The sequence below is a fragment of the Pteropus vampyrus genome, unplaced genomic scaffold (genome assembly GCF_000151845.1).
Source record: "Pteropus vampyrus isolate Shadow unplaced genomic scaffold, Pvam_2.0 Scaffold97, whole genome shotgun sequence".
Lineage (NCBI taxonomy): Eukaryota > Metazoa > Chordata > Mammalia > Chiroptera > Pteropodidae > Pteropus > Pteropus vampyrus.
The window spans coordinates 7,253,375-7,272,504 of record NW_011888878.1 but is presented as its reverse complement, the minus strand read 5'-3'; the positions used below and the strand labels follow the sequence as shown (position 1 = coordinate 7,272,504).

At 47.4% G+C, this 19,130-nt stretch overlaps 1 protein-coding gene and 1 long non-coding RNA gene across 9 annotated transcripts in view; both read left to right on the top strand.

The window, feature by feature from the left end:
* The window catches only part of FBLN2 (fibulin 2), a 97,110-nt gene that overhangs the window by 8,819 nt on the left and 69,161 nt on the right, over positions 1-19,130 (top strand). Inside the window, exon 1 of one of the 8 annotated variants that reach the window (XM_023533177.1) lies at positions 15,217-15,236. The exons of the other annotated variants lie outside the window; for them this stretch is intronic. The gene's annotated coding sequence lies outside the window, so the exon portion shown is untranslated. Of the gene's footprint in view, positions 1-15,216; positions 15,237-19,130 lie in introns of those variants that run through there. 8 annotated transcript variants of the gene reach the window in all.
* Positions 15,161-17,857, top strand: LOC111742580. Its single transcript, XR_002781385.1, has 3 exons — positions 15,161-15,235; positions 15,899-15,945; positions 16,630-17,857. It is a non-coding gene; the product is annotated as an uncharacterized LOC111742580 (long non-coding RNA).

Here is a 19,130-nt window from a genome sequence, read left to right as displayed (position 1 = left end):
GCTCCTCTCAGGCCAAGCCATGTGTCGTTTTGCACCATTGTCCTCACAGTTATTGGAATTTGGAAACACTGCAAAAATGACTCTGTCTTCTCATATATGGAGAGTGTTGCAATGAAAGTGCTGGTTTAGGGAAAGGTTATTTCCTTCCTCAAGGGTGGGGAGACTGGCTTTTTGTAGGGGGCTGTATTGTAGGCCAGAGTGACCCCGCCCAAGTTACAGTGCTGGTGAGGAAGTGGTGTTGCCTGCCTGCCTGGGGCTGGGGGATGCTGGGAGTCTTGGCCTGGCCAACAGGGTAGAGGCCAATGAGCACCCATGTGCCTGGGGAGCGGATGGCTGCTTGTAGGCACAGGAGGCGTTTGCCTTGAGGTAGACCCTGTTGGCGTCAGGTCAGCTCATCTCTTGGGCCCTCAGTTTCTTCATCTGTGAATTAGGGATAACCTAACTCTCTCTGCTGTCATTTAGTCCCCAGGAATGGCCAGAAATATGGGGAGAGGGCTCTGAAGTGTGGAGTGACAGTGGAGTTAAGGCCCAGCCAGGTGTGTGGGAAGCACAGGGATACTGGTCCCTGCCTAGCCTGAGTCATGTGACTCTGGATAATAAGCCTCAACGTCTCCATCTGTAAAAGGAGCCTGATGGTAATGCCTACCTAGTAGGGTTGGTGTGAAGACTGAGGATGTATGGAAAGCCCCAAGTGTGGCTTTGGCAAGTATATGGTACTTAATTATTACATGGTCACACTCTCCTGTCAGTTTTTTCTATTCTGATCACTGAGATGCCATTGTTTGCATTGGGGCCAGCCCTGGGCTGTGTGGTCAGGACACACCAGTTCTTGATAAGGCTTCCAGAGTTCTTCCTTCTTCAGACTGGGTCTCCCATCCTGGCCCTAAATTCCCAGTTGTGAATTTGGTCACCAAGTGAGCTTTTGGTGATCCAGAAAATACTCTTTTTAGAGTCTACTCACAATGAAAACACAGCATTAAAAAATATTCTGATAGAGACCTCTCGGGACTCCTGAGAATACCCGCCCTAGCCGTCGCCTCCCCGCAACCCCACCATGAGTCTGTGGCTTGTAATCAGAGTCATAGAGAGCCAGGGAAGGGTCTTGAGCAGGAGAGTGTAGCCCACTGGGGAATATATTAGATGGGCAGAGTGGGGACTGTGTGGAGGCAGGACAGGGACCCCTGAGGATCAGGGTCAGCTCAGAAAACGGTTGGTCTTGACACATTCTATCCTCTTGAAAACACAACCACACTGTACCCTGTACTGTTCTTGATCCCTGCTTCTCCACTCCACCCTCTGACTACCCCCACCCCCCACCACTGCTCATTACTTCTTCACTGGCTGAGCATCTCAATGTCTCTTTCTGTTCCCCTGCATATCTTCAGAGCAGATTAAATCTGCCACCTTGTCTGACTAGGGGCACCCCCAGGGTGCTATTGTTATCTGATTACAGGGTTGATAGAAGCAGGCTCCATGGGGGCCCTGAGCCCTTTCTTGGGAAGAATCCAGTGGGTGTTGACTTCCTCTTCTGATAAAGGGAGTATTAGCATAATTGTATCTATTGTCCTGCCTTCCATGCCTTTACATTATTATACTGAATATATTTTTTAAAATCTATTCCCTGTTTTATACTTATTTTAAAAAGAGACTTTTATAACAACTGTAGATAGAAATAGAAATCAGGATCACTCGCCCTGAATCAGCAATAACCAGTAATATAAGGTTAACAGCTACAAAGCAGGACTAAATCCTTGCCACCTTCTGTTCCCTGCCTCAGCCTTGAGCCAGTTAGTCATGCCCTCTCTTTGTTAAAAAGGAAGATTGGCAAGTTTTAAGGAGATGTTTACAGCATTGAGAGTTTTCTATCATCGTGATTGGTTAAAAGAGAATATGAAGAGGGTGAAGGGGATCATTACCCTGGGGCCTTGTCCTGAGATCTAATCTCACAGAGTATGGTTATCTCTAGCCCTACTTGGAAAGGTCCCTATGGCTGGTTATCACATACCTCACATCTTCCTGGGACCCCACCCACTTTCTGGGCCCTCCTTAGCATGTTTCTTGCTGGGCGGGGCCGTCAGAGGAGGGAAGAACCACTCTAGCTAGGATGTTTTCTCCAAAACTAAGTCCTTGGGTTTTCAGGTGGTGGCTGGTGCTCATTCTCATGCAGGGGCTGTCTCCTACATCCCTCAGCTCTGCACCCTATGTTCTGCCTTTGCAGAGCCCTGGAGGTGAATGTTAGCCTGGGGCGTCCTGCAGCCTGGAGTCCATGTCAGGGGAAAGCAGGCCAGCTGAGACTTAGACTAGGGCTACAGTTCTGAGAGAGGGGAGTGCAGACTGACAAGGTGAGGCTGGGCCAGGATTCTTGGAGGAGGTGGGGATCTAGGCCTGGCCAAATGGGAAAGTTCCTTGTAAACCGTAAATTGCTGAGCTCAGGTGAGTGAAGGTCATTAATATTACTTTTCATGGGTAATACCAGTGACACCCACAGTATTGGCTGGTTGGCCCTTAATTAGCTACAGGACCTGGTGTGAGGAAAATTTGCTACAGTCCTCTTGCTACACCCTCCCCCACACGTGTTTTCTTGAACTGAGTATCCAATCTCCTGCTTTCAGGAGAGCAGGAAATTGCTGGGAATGGAAACATGGTGACATTAGCTGCCTGTCCCTGAAATCTCCCACCATAACCCCAAGGCCACATGTGCCTGACCCAGTTATACTCCCTTGGAATGGCTGTGGCTTCTGTTGCATGGGGTAGGAGGAGTGGTCCCTCAGCATGTAGACTGGGTAGCCCACACGTGTCCCAGGCTCCATTCCTCACAGTGCTGCAACTAGGGTCTCCAGTGCCACCAGGACTGCCTCATACTCATCTGTCTTTGTCTTTGATTTTCTCTGTGAGCCTGGTTGATTCTCTCAAAATGATTTAAAGATGCCCACCTTCAGCTTGGAGGCCTCCTGTCTCATAGTTTTTTTCTACTAGAGATGGTCCATGGGTTTTTTTTTTTTGTTTTTTTTTTTGGTTCTAGGTCAAAGTCCTGGGAAAGAGCTCTGATTGGCCCAGCCCTACCCTGGGCTAATTGGCTGTGGCCAGGGGCGGGATACCAAGTCATGATATTGACAAGGCTTTAGGGGCATATCTCCAGTCATTCTCTGACTGGAATGGGCTTCGAGCGAAGCAGGCTGCTGGCCCAAGAGGTGTATACTGCAGGGACGAAGTTTTGTAACTCCAGAAACTCAAACATTCTTAGAGTCTAGTTAGCAACAGATATAGTACAGTTGCTATTTTTGCTTTCTTGTTACAGTTTTCAAGATTATTGGTTGCAGATGATAGAAAGTACAATACAACTTAAGCAAATAAGTCATGGAATTGAAATTCTAGCTTCAGGCTTGGCTGAATCCAGGGACTATGGTGCTGCTGTTAGGGCTATGTCTCCATTCTCCATGTTGTGTTTTTCTTAGGCAAGCTCTGCCATGTGGCAGTCAGGTGGCCCAGCAGCTCCAGGCTCACTCCTTTGGGCTCAGGAGCTTTAGCATGGGCTGGTGTGACTGGGTTGTTGACTGTCTCTTGATCAGTCGTTGTGGATGGGGGAAGGAAGCCTCTGGCCGTCCAGTGGTCCACATAGCCTGAGGATGGGAGAGAGTGGCTCGCTAGAGGAAAATTGGGGCTCTCTTACCAGGAGAAGGGGGCAGAGATCCATACAGCCTCTCTGGCATGCTCTACATAAATGGCCTGTACATTTCTTTCCCTGTCCCATCTCACATGGTGGACCCATACCAAAGAGAATGTGAGGATGTTATTTGCTTAACAGTAGCTCTTCACCAGCTGGTATAGTTCATGTTAAAATAGTCGGAGAGAGAAGGTGAGGGCTGTGGGGTCCAGACTTCTAGCCCAACCACAGTTACCTTGAGTAGTAAGAATATGGGCAGCGTCAGTTATTCTCTGAGAGTTTGTTTTAAACCTTTATTCTCTGAACTCTGAAGATTCAGGAACTCTGTGTACAGCATGCAGAGTGGTCAAAAGAGGCAGCCCTGAAATCTGAGTAAACAATTCCTGGAAGAGAGGATATTGAACTAGGTCTTTAGGGATGAACAGGAGTTTGCTAAGGGGCAGAAGGGTGTGCCTGGCAGAGAGAACAAAGGAATGGGCAGACTTGAGCTGTGAAAGATTTAGGGTAGCTGGGGCCAGTAATTGTTTTTTTCATATTGAATATGTATTGAATGCCTGTTGTTTGCCAGGTATGATGATAGGGTCTTTACATCATCTCTAGTCCTCTCTATGTTGCTAAGAGGCTGCTGTGATGGGGCCAATGTGCAGACGAAAGCTTGGCTGCTCAGGGGGTCACATATCTGAGTCACCTAGCAGCCTAGGAGAAAAGCTGCGTTCCAATTTGAACCTTCATCTGTGGGAGTCCAGATCTTGATCCTGCCTCCTGTCTGTCTACGCTCTGGCAGTGGTGGCTGACAGCCTCTGGGGGGTCTGAGGTTATACCACAGCCTGGGCCAGAACCTATTTGCTGCACAATGGCTGCCCCACTGGCAGCCCTGAGAAATTCCTTAATTTCACAGCCGTGCAAATAAGTTGGGGCACTGGCATGGCAAAGGCCTGGGGCAGTTGCAGAGTTTCTCTGGTGGCGCCTTCTTCCAGATGCCTCAGCAGCTGAGGGAGCCGGGGTCTGCTGTCTGTCACTATCATCTTTGTTTCCTTTTGTCCCTTTCTGTCTGTTTGGCTTTTGGTCTCTGCTTCTCTCTGTCTCTTTTCACCTGTTGCTATTCTACTCCACCCTACTTCATCTAGATTTCCAGGCCTTGTGAGTCTAAAAAGAGATAAGGGCTTCCTTATGAGGGTGAATATGTACCATGGTTGGTACATGTGAGGCTCCCCACTGATGTGCCAGGTGACCTCAGGTAGGTTTTTGTTTACCTGTGAAGGCCCTTTTGGGATGAGTATTGATTGCACTCACATTTATAAGTCATTGTGTGTTCTGTGTCAGACCTGTGCTGGTGCCACACAAATTAATTAATCCACCCATCTCCACTTACCAACCAAAAGTATTCTTGTGTGTCCACATGGACCAGCCTCTGGATCAGGGCTGAGCAGGAGAGCAGGGCTCATGCCTCAGAGTCACAGTCCAATCAGGGAGACCAGCAGGCAGACACATCAGTATAAGGTGTCATCTCCTAGTGTGGGGAAGGCACCTGCCAGCCCTAGCCCCTAATGAGCATCCTATGGCTGGAGGGGAGGAAGCAGGAACTCTGAAATGCAGCCAAGAGCAGAATATGCCTGTCCAGGGTGGCAGGGCTGTCTGTACTGAGGTTTGACAGAAGTGGTGGTGTAGGAGCAGATGGGCTCCAATGGAGCTGTGACTGAAGTAGGGGAAGGGATGTGTCCAGGGAGCAGAAAGCAAGTCATGGGGGGACTGAGAAGGCAGTGTGGTCCAGGCAGAGGGGAGCGGGCAAAGGAGAGGAGAATGATCAGGGGCATTGGAGATCAGTGACCCACCACCTGGGGCTGGAGAAGAGGTGGGGACCCACCAGGTGAGGGCGCCCAGCACTTGCGTGTGCATGTACATGCATCCTCACATAGTCTCTCACACTCACACTGCCTATAGACTCAGACACACTTACAGATACTTAAACACACCTCACATGTACACACCCTCTCACACACTTACAGTTCATGTGCACATATGCTAACAGTCTTGCACAGTTACACCCACACTTATACCTCATACATACTCATACACCTTGCATGCACACACCCACGCCATACCCCCTTACATGCACACAGATGCATTCATACACCCAAACTAATTCTAATTCTGTCTTTCTCTCTCTCTCATACACACAAGTATCCTCATTCTTATAAAAAAGATTCTTGGTCTTTTGGCTTCCCTTGAAAAAAATTTTTTGTATCATAAAGAGAAAAGAAAGCAAGAGAATGTCTGCTTGAGCCCAGAGACAGGCTGGAAACCTGGTCTAGGCCCTTCTCCGGGGCTCTATTCCCAGCCCCAGATCAGTTCATTTTCTGCTGGTTTCTCAGCGTAGATGGACTCTGCACTGTACCTCTGGACTCAACTTCAGGGACTGGAGAAGGGGTGAAAGGGGCTGAGCCAAGATTTGGAAGGCTCTGGAGGATAGGTGGGCCCCAAAGTTTATCTCCTTCTTGCCTGCTGCAGACCTAAAATCTCACCTTGCTGTTCTCTTGGGGAGGCGTTAAATCCCTCCAAAGACCAGTTTATTCTCTGGAAGGGAAGATGGGTGAACTCATTCTCAGTGCCTACTAGGGAGGGGCCATCCCATAGGAGCCTAGTGGATGGTCCTCTTTGGCAGGAAAAACTTTTTTCTCAGTTTTAAATCACAAAATGTCAAATTTTATTGAATACTTTTTTTCCCCAGCATCTAGTGAGATAATCAAGTAAAATTTTTCTTTTAGTGAATTGCATTGATATCCTATTAAACTACCCTTGCATTCCTGAGGCAACTGCTTGGGCACAGTATATTATTATCTCTGTAATATGCTGCTGGACTCAATTTTCTGATATTTTATTTAGGATTTGGCAGCTAGATTCGTAAGTGAAACTGGTCTATATTTCTCTCGTTGCAGTAGCCATGTCTGCTTTTGATATGTAGATTTTCCTAATCATATAAAATAAGAGGAGAAAGTATTTTTTCTTTTTCTAGGTCCTGGAACAATTTTTTAAAATAGAATAGAAATTACCAGCTTTGGATGTACCATGACTTGGGGCTAGTCTCTGTGATTGTTTTAAATTTAATCCCATAGCACCCTGTAAGAAGAAGGACCATCTATGTTTCTCATTTAACACACCAGAGAATGAGGCTCAGAGAGCCAGAGTCTCTGGTCTGTGGTCAGACAGTGGGAGGCGGCTCAACTGGGCTATGAATGCAGGCCAGGTGCAAGAATTGTTTGAGAGGCTGGCCTGTGGGAGATCCACTGACCTTGTTCTGAGTGTTTCCATGGGGGCTCAGAACAGTATTGACTGAGTGTTGAGAACTTGCCTAGCTCTACTCACCCACCTACTGGCCCACCTACCTATGTACCCACCGTTCATGCTTCCTCTTATCCCCTGACCCATTCATTACCTGCCCAGTTATCTAGCCATCCCTCGGCCATTTGTCCCTAGGCTGATGCACCCACCTATTAGCCCACCTTGTCATCTATGCATCCTTCATCTTTTCACCCATCTCTCCACTCACCCACCTTCCCATCCTTTTGTCCTCCATCTACCATCCATTTACTACCCATTTATCCATGATCTAACTACCATTCACTTGCTCACCCATCCATTTCTTTATCAACATCCCATCTACATACCACTTCATTTACCCTTCTACTAATCTACCTCTCATCCGTCTCTCCTCCATATGCTACCTGCCCATTGAGCATCATCCATTCATCCACTCACCCATCCATTTGTCCGTCCGTCCATCCATCCATCCATCCATCCATCCATCCATCCATCCATCCAATCTACCCACCCCTGGGGCTTAGCCTTAAAATAGGTATGCAGAGATTCAGAATGGAGGGCACTCTGATTTGAAATAATGATACAAGCAAAAATGAAGGGCTGGGAACCAGAGTCTTCCAGTCTAGCAGGAATTGGGTAGTTGGAGGGCAACAGAGGGAAGTGGGTTAGTAAAGATAGGTGGGGGCTAGATGGTGAAGGACTTTGAATGTCACTATTTGGAGTTTTCACTTTGCCTTGGGCTAGGGGTCTTCAATCAGGGGTCGATGAGTAAGTTCCAGGAAATCTGAGCCTCCTAATATGATATACAACTGTATTTGCTATACATCCATATATCTGTTAAGACTCTCATTTGCAAGTGACAGAAAACCTGGTCCAAGTTAGCTTAAGTAAAATGGGTTTGTCTTGTTGTAAAGTTTAGATTTTCAGTTAGCTCCATCCAGGTGCTCAGCAGCTATCACTATGACTGTTTCTCTTTTTTCCACCTATTGACATTTTTTTTTTTTTTAGTTCCAGCCTCAGACCTGACAAGATGGCTTCAGGGTTCCTCAGTGATAAATCATCTCGGGTCTAATACAATGGGAAAGAGAGAGGTTGTTTTACCCAGTGTCTCACTTGAATTGGTTCTCATGGGCTTAGATTGGCTTGGTGTCCATCCCTGAGTTAGGTGGTGTGAAAAGAATGAGAAGCACTGGAGTGATAGTGGAGTGGTCTGGACCCCAGAATGAAATCCAAGAGCTGTTCTTGGAAGCAGGATGGATATATGATGGGTGGTTAGAAAGTACCCCATGTCGACTACTATGCTTGGTTTGTATTTTCCCTTTTTCGGTATAGCAGGTGGATTATTCATAGCTTTTTCTCAGGTTCTCAAAGGGACCAGAGGTGATAAGGAACCATTTAAGGTTTTGAGTAGAGATGAGAGATCAGACAAGAAGTCTCCAGTGGCAGGACCATGGGCAAGTTGACAGAGAATGCCTTGAGATCTCACAGAGGGAGGGAGAGGAGAGGTCAAGGATGCAATGCCTGTCAGTCTGGGGCTGGGTGGAGGCCATGGGGATGCCAGGTGGGAATAGCAGTGAGCTCAGCTTTGGCTTCGGGTAGGGCCATTTCTCATCACTCCACCCTAGCAGTGTTTCCTCTTTCCAGAGTTGTGAATTGAGGGGAAGGAAAATATCAGCTCCTTCTTGGTGCCAGAAGCAACATTTTCTTTTCTCAAAGGTTGATTATAAGTCATGAACATTCATCTTTGTAATTTTTCTCCTGCTTATGTTGGTAATGAGATTAGTAATTATATATGCAGGGTCAGCTTTTACCCAGGGTTTAAGGAGCTTTTTATTCATCTTTCTTTCTTTTTTTCTTTTAGGGACAAGAGGGAAAGAGAGGGGAAAAAAACCTATCTATTCCACTTGAGTGACATTTCCCAGTATTTTCATGAGCTTACCCATTGAAAATATACAGGGACTATTGAGTGTGTGGGAACACAGGGCTCATGGCATTCCACCTGGGGTCACACTGCTTGTCAGCACTTTGCATCCAGTGTTTGCTCAGAGACCCAGTGGTCGTTGTCCTCTTCGTCTCGGTCCCCGCCACCCCCCATCCCCGTGCTTTGGACCTAGCTCCTCTCTCCTCCTCTGGGATCTCAGGCTATCCCTCCTGTGCCTTCTGCTTTGCCTGTCTCTCCTCTAGCCTGGTTTGCACAGGCTCTGAAAGGACCCAGGCCTCTTCCCTAACCCTCTGCCCTGTAGCCTGACTTTCATAGCCTGACTTGCCTTTTTGCAAAGGATGCCATCAGTTATTCAGACTTTTGCCCACAAGGAAGTGAAGGAAAATGCCTTTAAAGACAGAATCCAAACTTGATCACTTTTCTTTTGATAATTTGTGACTATTTTTCACCTCCCTTCCCTCCTCTCCATTTCTTCTGCCAAAACTTTCTTGGCCTTTGTTTCCTTTTTCTGGACTGCTACAATTGGCTCTTTTTTTTTCTTTCTTTAAAAAGCCTCTTGTGAAAAATCACACATACAAAAATTACATAAAAACGTACAACCGAACAAGCCCTCACATAATCACCACCTGGGTGAATTAAGAGGACACTGCCCGCCCCCACAGTCTCCTGTGGACCTTCTTGATCTGCCTCCCTCTGCCTCAGTACCCACCACCAGATTTTTATGGTGATCATTTGTCTTGGCTTTCTTGTTCTGCCTCCTGTGTTTGCGTTCTCTAAATGACGTTTAGGTTTTACTTGGTTTTGCACTTTATGTGACTGGAATCTTCCATAGACTTTTTAAAAAGGGCATCTTTAGTCCTTTCTTGAATTCCCAGTGTGCTGCGACCTAGTGGTTGCCCCCACCACCCTGTTGGAGCAGAGTCCACTAAATGTCCTGGATGCTTTGCTGAGTCCCTGGGGCACTGGGTGTGGGTGACTGACCTTTCTTCTATTTCAAGCCTCTTCCGTCCTTGATTTTCATGTCACATCACCCACTTTTTCTCCTCTTGCTACTCACCTCCCTTCCCTTCTCTTGTTCCTTGCATGCCAGCTACAATGTGTCAAGCTGCTTCTTGCTTCAGGGCTATTGCATATGCTGTTCCCTCTACCTGGGATTCCATTCCCCAGATCTTTGCATGGCTACTACATTTTTGCCAGGCAAGTTTCAGCTGAAGTGTCACCTCCTAAGTAAGGCCTGCTCTGACCATTCTTGCCCAAGGAGTGCTCCAGTCCCTCTCCTTCACAATGCCAACATTATCTTCTTATATATTTGTTCCTTGTCTCTTCCTTCCACCGGAATGATGGCCATATGAGGGTGAGACCTTTGTTGGCCTTGTTCACTGCCACATCCTAGTACCAATGATAGGGCCTGGCAGGTAGCAGGTGCCCAATGAATATTTACAAACTGATGGACACAGGTCATACTCCCTTGGCCAGATAGACCTGGGTTCAAATCCCTGTGTTACTTTTTACTGGTGATATGACTTTGGGGAGATCATTTCCGCTGTCTGGGCCTCAGTTTTCTTATCTGTAGAGCATGGTTAAAGAAAATAAACATCCCTGGAAACTCTCAGTCCAGTGTTTGGCATTGCGTCAGCACTGAGGAAGTGAGAGTTATAAATATGAACCTGATCAGCAGTTAAAATTCCTTCTAACATTTTGTGCCAACAATAAATTAATTTTTCCTAGTAAACTAGATGACTTCTCTTATCAGATGAGGAGCACCAGGTCATCCTCTAATTTCCCTTTTGACCTTGGCTGCCAGGAAGCTTACTACTAAGGGGAGGTCTCAGGAGTAGCCCTTATTTCCTGTTGGGTCATCAGTGCAGTTCGTTCTTTTCCTCTTTCTGTCCTTTTTATTATTTGCTTTTGGCTTTGTAGTACACCTGTTATTATTTTTTATTATGGCAAAATATACATAACATAAAACTGACTATTTTAACTATTTTTAAGTGTCCTCTTCATTGGCATTAAGTACATTCAGATTGTTGCGGATCCATCACCACCGTCTCTCTCCAGAACTTTTTCATCTTGCAAAACTGAAAGTCTGTACCCATCAAACACTAACTCCCCATTCCCTCTCCCCACCACCTCCCATGCCCCTGGCAGCCGCCATTCTCCTTTTCCGTCTATGAATTTGACTACCCCAGGGACCTCATATAAGTAGAATCACACAACATTTGTCCTGTTGTATTTGGCTAAGTATAATAATAATGTCCTCAAGGTTCATCCATGGTCTAGCCTGTGTGGGAATTTCCTTCTTTTTTTAAGGCTGAAAAATATTTCATTGTATGTATAGACCACATTTTGTTTATCCATTCATCTGTTGATGGACACAGGTTAACTTTTTCCTCTTGGCTGTTATGAATAATGCTATGAATATGGGTGTACAAACACTATTTAAGTACATTACTTTCTTACCTTTCTGAGCCTGGGGTGAGCACAGACTGAATTATAAATTAAAGGTATTTTTTGGATGGTTTGTGGGACCAAGCTGTCTTCCTGCCTTCTGCCTGTGTGTATATACTTAGGTCTGTATGGCGACTCCGTGGTTACTGCTGATTTCTCGTCTGGTTCCCCCTCTCTTGAAGGCGCACTCTGCCCCCAGCTGCCCCAGATGTTGGCTCACACCTGTGCCCTTCTCTAGATCCCCTCAGGTACCTGGGAGGTCACCTCCCCTCTTCCCCACACCTCGGCCCATGACCGACTGATGTTTCTATGAGTGGGATGAACCCTGGGGTGCCCCGTGGGATAAGGCTGGCACTAGGCTCCAGGGGAGGCCATATCTTTGCCCAGCTTTGTCACCTCTTCTATCATGCTTCCCTCTTTCCCTTCTGCTAATTCAAGAACCCATCTCAGGCTCTGCCTCTGGGGATTCTGGGCTAAGACAGTATGTAAATTTGTATTCCCTCCTATAGTTGTATGTCCTGTATGGCTGTGAGAATGCCACTGGATTCTGATATGATTGACATACTGATGCCTACGAGGTAGGAGTGGGCTCCTTGTGATGCAGGGCAGGGCAAATTTCCCTGAGTGTCGGGGGCAGCCCAAGCCCTGCACTGAGAGAAGAGGGTCCTTTGGTGGAGAGTGTAGAAAGAATTCAACACACATGCCAAAGTTAAAGAGAAAGTTTATTTAAAAAATGGTAATACTCCACAGAGTGTGGTCTCCTCAGAGGCAGAGTGTTCAGGGAATTCAGTTTATGTAGTATTCTTTAGTTCTCATTTCCTTTGATATAGACATTTAGTGAGGAAGGAGAAGGAGAAGGGGAAGAGTATGTAGTCTGAAAGGCCTGCTGGCAGTTCCCATCCTTTAATCCATAGGTTCCCCATGGTTTTAGCCATAATGAATGAATGATTTTATTTTGTGTAGGGCAGTCATTCAAAGACTGTTGTTTCTGGTTCTCCTTCACAGGTGTGGGGCATGGGTTGTTAGCAATCCCAGCAGAAATCTTCCTTTGTTCTGAAGGTTTCCTCCTGGCTTGGCTGCAGCAGAGTTGATCAGCATATTGCAGTCTCTGAATGTAGCTTGATTAATATTTTAATTATCTTGCCTTCTCCCTACATTACTTGGAAGGGGCAAAATTCCCAGGGTTCCACCACTTAGAGAATAGGCAGGTCCTAATCCAGGAAACTTGGACATTCTGGAGGAGACCTTGGGCAGGAGAAAGCAGGAACTCCCACCTCAGGGCCTCTCTCCTTTGGGTGTGGACAAGAGGAGCCCAAGGCCCAGGAAGGTCCAGGGGGATAGATAAGAACCAGGGAGCCCAGTGATGGCAGTGGAGAGTGAGCATTGATCACAATGGGTCAGTGACACCCTGCTGTTCTGCCCTTCTGATTTTCCTAGAGAAGTTGGGAATCCAGCTTCAGTGTAAAATGTTCTGATTTTAAATGTTATAAATCTCTGGTTGGACTTGGAGCAGAGTGCAGCCGTTTGGGGCAGGCGTCTGGGTGGAGCTGGGGACATTGCTGCCTTCGGGCATGCCAGGTGGTCTTGATTACTTATGTGTTTGTAACTGGTATGTCAACAAATGTCTTATATGTTTATTTCCCTTCCGTCATCCCCAGTTGTTTGAGAGTCCGTGTTTTGATGTAACTGCCTCATGTTTAAAAGAGAGATCCCCTGCAAATATTTAAAAAGTTTTCAAGCCATACCAGCACAAACCTGAGACTATTCATATCCAGGGTTGACTGGTAAAAATGTAGGATGTTAAATTGGAATTTCAGATAAACAATGAATAAGTATGTTCCAAATATTGCACAGGACATACATACATTAAATAATTATGCATTGTTTATCTGAAATTTCACTGTAGCTACATGTCTTGTATTTTTATTTGCTAGCTCTGGCAAGCCTATTCTTGTCAGAATCTGAAGGTTCTGAGAACTGGAAAAAGGAAGAATTTCTATACCTTGTGATTTGAAGTCAAGTAAAGCAAGATCCCACTTTTAGTAATGACGTTACTGGTGATGAATTTGTGTCTCCCAAGGCTATCTGGGCCTCGCCAGCCCAGAGAGTTTTTTTTTTATCTAGGGCCTGCTATGGATGGGTATGAGGTTAATTTATCAAAGGAGGTGGTGTTACCTTACTGTAGGGATGTGTATTTGTGTTGTTACTATTTTTTTTGGAGGTGGGGAGCAGCAGCGAGAATGACAGAGAAGAGCTTGCAATGAGGATGAGTGAAGGCAGCTGAGGTTCAAGTAGCATCCTGAGGCACCGACATTGATATGCCACAGACCTCTGTCCCTGACCTTGCCTGCCCCCATTTGGCCTGTGGTGGGGGGCTGTCTCCACACAGCATACTCAGCCACCTGTCTCTGCAGATGCTCCCTGAGAATGGACCATCATTGAGTATCGTCTACCCTCCACAGCTCTGTCTTGCCTTGTTCAAGTTATGGCTTAAGAACCCAATCCAAGGCTACATCAGAATCCCTACTGCCCCTACCCACAGCAGGGATCTGGTCAACAAAGACCAAAGCTGTGACAGCCCAGGCTGTGACCTCAATCTGCCCTCAGCTCCTGCCTTGAGCCTACACTGGATCTTCGGCTTAATAGTCAAAGATTCACCCCATAGGCTGGATGCACTCCCAGACTGTGTGTTGGTGACTCCTCATCCTTCATTCTCACCTAAATACCAACTGCCTTTGTGACTTTTCATTATGGAGAGTGACAATCCAAAATATAGACAGCCAGAAAGGACATCCAGTCACCTTAGATTTCATAGTTGTTAACATTTTGCCATATCGCCTTTGATTATTTTTTTCATGCAGAAGTATGTTAGAGCATATTATAGACATGATGATATTTAAAATATTAATCTTTTAAAAAATGTCAGCCATCATGTCTTACAGAATGATCAGCTGTCCCTTGATATCACCTGGTCCTCAGTCCATCCTTGGAGTCCCTCAATTAGGCTCTGTGTCTCTTTCAGCTGGTTTTTCATGCTGCATCCCATCAGGGATCCCACATGCATTGGATGATTATATCTCAGGCCTGTTTTAATCTAGAGCAGCTTCTCTCCCTGCTTTTCTTATGTGCTGAGGAGGAGGGCATTTGTCCTATAGAAATGCTCTACCTCTGAATGATTCTGCTTTTCATTGCGGCTTTAGATCCCAATGGTCTGATTACATTTTGCTGCTAACCAACTACCCTGACTACTAGGAGGCTGAAAGCAGTAATAGTCATATAATTTGCCCAGGAATTAGGTGAGGTTAGGCCAAGACCTACCCCACCCCCCTTTTTTTATAGCTCCATCTGGCCATTTACTGGGGATATTGGTGGTATTCACCTGCTTCCCTGCTGAGAGAGCCTCCCACATAGGCTCACGTATACATCCAGCACTGTGACCTGGAGTAGTGGACCAGCATGTGGTCTCTCAGGCAGAGGGTGAGGGGGAGGGAGGGTGTCCCTGGTGGCTCAGTCCTCTTAGACACCCAGGCGAGGCTGCCAGGCTTCATGGAGGGGCTCAGTTTGCCTTCTGCAGGTCCCTGGTGGGAGTGGTCACAGTTCTGAGTCTCATTGGTTAGGCGTGGTCCTAGGCCCATCCCTCAGCCAATGGCAGCACACCGGGGCCGGGGTTGGGGGCGGTTTGGGGGCGGGGAGAGGTATGAGCTCTGGATTGGCTGGGTGTAGTCCCGCCCTGCCTCCGCTGAGTGCAGGAAGTCTCCGCTCCTCCTCCCCCTCCCCCGTCTGGTCTGATGGGGTTCCTGCTTGGAAAGGGGCCTAAGTATGGGATTCTTTTTGTTTTTTCAGCTAGACCTCAGAAGCTAAGAGTTAAGTACACTCCTTAACTAATAACACACTATTATCTTGGTGTCTGCATGGTCCTGCTCTTATTTTATTGGCTGGTTTATTCCCCTATCTCTGCTCCCTCACTACAGGCAGACATTGATTCTGTTCTGTGTGGATGTTTTCTTTGCTTGTGTTTTACAAGTGGTATTTTGTTACCTTGAGTGTGTGCATTTTTAATTGACATGAATTGGTGTTTGGCTCTCTCTCTTGTTCTGTGTGTGGTTTTTTTTTTTTTTTTTTTTTACCTTTTCCATTTAGTGCTCTGCAATCATTGGCATAGAATCCTGTGGGGTCCTCGTGGGGATGTGTCTTTCAGGGTCCCAGCAGGAAACTAAGAGGCCCCTCATAGGGCTTATGGAAGGAATTATTAATGAAGAAACCTAGAACAGAGGTGTGGGCAGGGTTGGGGGAACTTACAGGGAGTGGGCCAGCTCTTGGAGTAGCAGTGGTGAATGGGTGGGGAACCTTAGCGCCCTGAGCCTGCAGGGTTGGGGAGAGGCAGCTCTTGGAACTCAGCAGGGTCACCCAACAGGAGCTACGACTGTGGGGGAGGGGAACAGCCACCAAACCCCTACCAGGAGGGAAAGAGAGAGGGGTGGGAAATAAAACATCAATCTCTCTCCTATCCTCTGATCTCCTGTCAGCGGCTGCCATTGGAAGATGTGGGAACCTGTGGACACAGTTTGAAGAGGTCAGCCTCCTGGGTGCAGAGCAGGGTGGAGAAGGGTCTGGAGTGGATCTGGGGATATGTGCCAGCATGGTGGCCTACCCCTGCTGTGCCCACCTACCACCACACAAGTACCCAATGACCACTGTGGGCGTGTGGACCTGGCGCAGACGTCTTTGGGTAGCTCACTGGGCACGAGAACTTGGCATCATATACTGCTCATGTGGACTTACTTGCATATGTGCTGCTGTCTAGAGTATCTGCTCCAGTGGTCACTTAGGTCAGCTGGCATTATAATAATCATCATCTTAAAGAATAATCATCTCATTATTATGGATGTGCATGCATTATCCAGCTTTTCATTCAGTGTTGTATGGTAAATACTTTGGGGTTTTGCTTTATCTCTCCCTGGTCCCCTGTGACTCAGCTCTCAGGCATTAGACACCCTGGGTACAGGGTCTTTGGGACCAGTCTAGGGCTCTCCTCTCCAGGGAGGTCAGGTCCCCTTTCTCAGCCCCTCCCCTTTTAGCTTTTTTTAGATTGGAGGTTAGGGGCCCATCTGCAGAAGCTGGACATTCAGGGGCCATTTGCTGTGGGTGCCATGGGAAAATAGAAATTGGAGATCCTGTGAGGGACATATTCCAGTCTGAGAACCAGCAATGTAGTGATTATATCTTCCTACTTCTCATTTGTATTAATGTTTCCCAGTCCTGGTCGCTAATTTCCAGGGACAGGTTGCTCACCCCTCTACTTTGCAGCCTGGTCTGTCCTTGACCTGCAGAAAGCTTTTCCCATGTAGAGCTGAGATCTGCCCTCTCCCCCATCCCACTCCCACCAATACACATCTATAGAACCACGACCCATCTAGAAGAGCTGTAGAAATGTGCTCTTCTCCAGGTAAGTCACCCCAAGGGGCCTGGCTCCTTCCCCGCTGGGCTCCCTCCTCCAGACACATCCCATCCCTCTCATGGACGGGCACACAACCTTCAGATAGCACAAGGGGCTCTGAGCAGCATGCAGGGGGCCCAGACCTCCGTTCTCCCAGCTGGAGGCCACAGTGGGAATGACCATGGGCTTTCCAGTTCAGAGGTGAGCCTGGGGAGACTCTGAGTTTAAACATACCCAGCCACGTATGAGTGAGTGGAGAGGCCATGTAGGCTTCAAGGGAAACTGAGAGCCTACCTTCTGTGTGACATCTCAGGGTAGCCAAGACTCAATAGTTTTCAAGAGGAGTTGGAAATCTGAATTTTCACGTGACCATTTCAATTTGTAAATGCTGGTAACTAATTTAAGTATCAGCCATATGGGACAAACAGATGCAGTCACAGGCTAGATAGTGCCATGACCGAAGGTGTAGTAGAACCTTTTCACAGATACAGATACAGATGCAGAGCTGAGGCTCAGAGAGGACAAGGGCCTTGCTTAAGTTTACACAGCAAATAAGGAGAACACAAAGTCAGGGCCTGATGTTCTTTATCATTCCTCTGGGCCTCAGATGGGGATGAGGAGTGAACCCAAGATCTAGAATCATCTGGATGTGGGCCAGAACGTGTGGGGGCCAAAAGGGTGAGCAGCACTAGGAGACTGACTTGTAGTAGAATTTGAGGTAGGGTGGGTGGGGTGCAATAGCCTGGCTGGGAATAAAAGTTGTCTGAGAGAAGCCTGCCAACCTCTGTGGGAATATTTCTCTCTTAGGATGTATTCATGTGAGTGTGTGATGAGTAGAAAGGCAGGTGGACGGCAAGAGGAGGGTTTCGGTCTTGGTCTGCAAAGATTTCCTTTCTTCAATGACACTGTTGAGAGTGGACTCTAGGGCTCTGTACCCTACACCCCATCGCCATGTAGAGAATCATTGATTTGTCACTGGGGATTGCAGGCCCTGGCTCTCTCAGCAACAGATTTCTAATCATACTGGTTTTATGGAGCCCTGCACCCTTCTGAGGTAGCTTTTCCACTTTGGGCTTTGCCTTCTACTTCCTTTCTCCTCTTCTTTGTAAGAAACTTTTAAGAAGTTGTTATTGTTTTTAGGTTTGAAATTACAAACATTTTAAAATACCGGAAGTGTCACTTCATTGTCTTTTTGTCCCTTTAAAAAAAGAATCGGACAGTTTTAGCAAAGTGACGGCAAACAGTGGCCCAGGATTGGGAGCTGGTAGTGGGTTGAGAAGGAGCCCTCATCTGTGATTCAGGAGCACACAGCCTCATTCGGGGCAGGGCTGGTCCTCAAGCCTTGGTGGGCAGTGTGGAGAAGGATGGTGGTGGGGGAGAATGATGACTGGTGAGAATTTGAGTGGCGAGGAGGGGCTGGGGAAGTAGAGGGTCCTGTGGGAGTGTCATGTGAGGGCCCATGAGAGAGGAGGGTTGGACATCTCCCACAAGGACTCTGGACCTTTCCTTGCTGGTGACTGGGTGCAGGGGCAGGGTTTGGGGCTTCTGGTGTGTCAGGTCAGCTGCTCTCAGTCACACTGGCTTTTCAGAGAAAGAGCAGTGGTAGAATTGAGGAGGGCAGGGAAGTGAGGGCTTTGTCCTACACCTAGAGAGAGGCGGGCAGAGAGTGGAGGGCTGTTCATGGGGGTGAGTGGATAGGACTTGAGAGGTATGCGGATTGACGAGGGTGAGAGCTTTTAGGGGCAGTGGGTGTTTAGGATAATCCTGGGAATGGTGCTAATCTTTGCTGGGGCAGCTGACAAGGTTAGTAGTTATGTCTTGCAGTCCAAAGAATTCTCTTGGGTGTGTGGGGATTGTTTCTGAGTCCTGGGGTCTGCTGAGGGCTGTGGTGGGAGAGTTGGCTGACTGTGCCAAGGCCTAGAAGGAGGCCTGTTCCTGCGCATGTGACCTTATCCTCTGGCCATCAGCCACAGGTCTCTGAGCGGATGGCTGGGGAATCAAACAGGATTTAGGGGGAGAGGAATTGGTTGGTTGTGTGTGTGTGCATGCATGCAAATGTGTGGGACTATGTATATGAGACCTCCTGTGGTGTCCTGGCACATGAGTGAGGCTGTAGGTGAGAAGGTGTGTGTAACTGTGCGTGGAGGGTTGGGGCAGGCATGTGAACAACTGAGGGTGCCTATGATAGAGGGTGTGAGAGACCCAGAGTGCCCCCAGGTACTCTGTGTCCCAGTGAATGAATATGACTGAGCTAGGGTGCAGGCATGAGTCTGTGTGTGTGTGTGTGTGTATGTGTGTGTGTGTGTGTGTGTGTGTGTGTG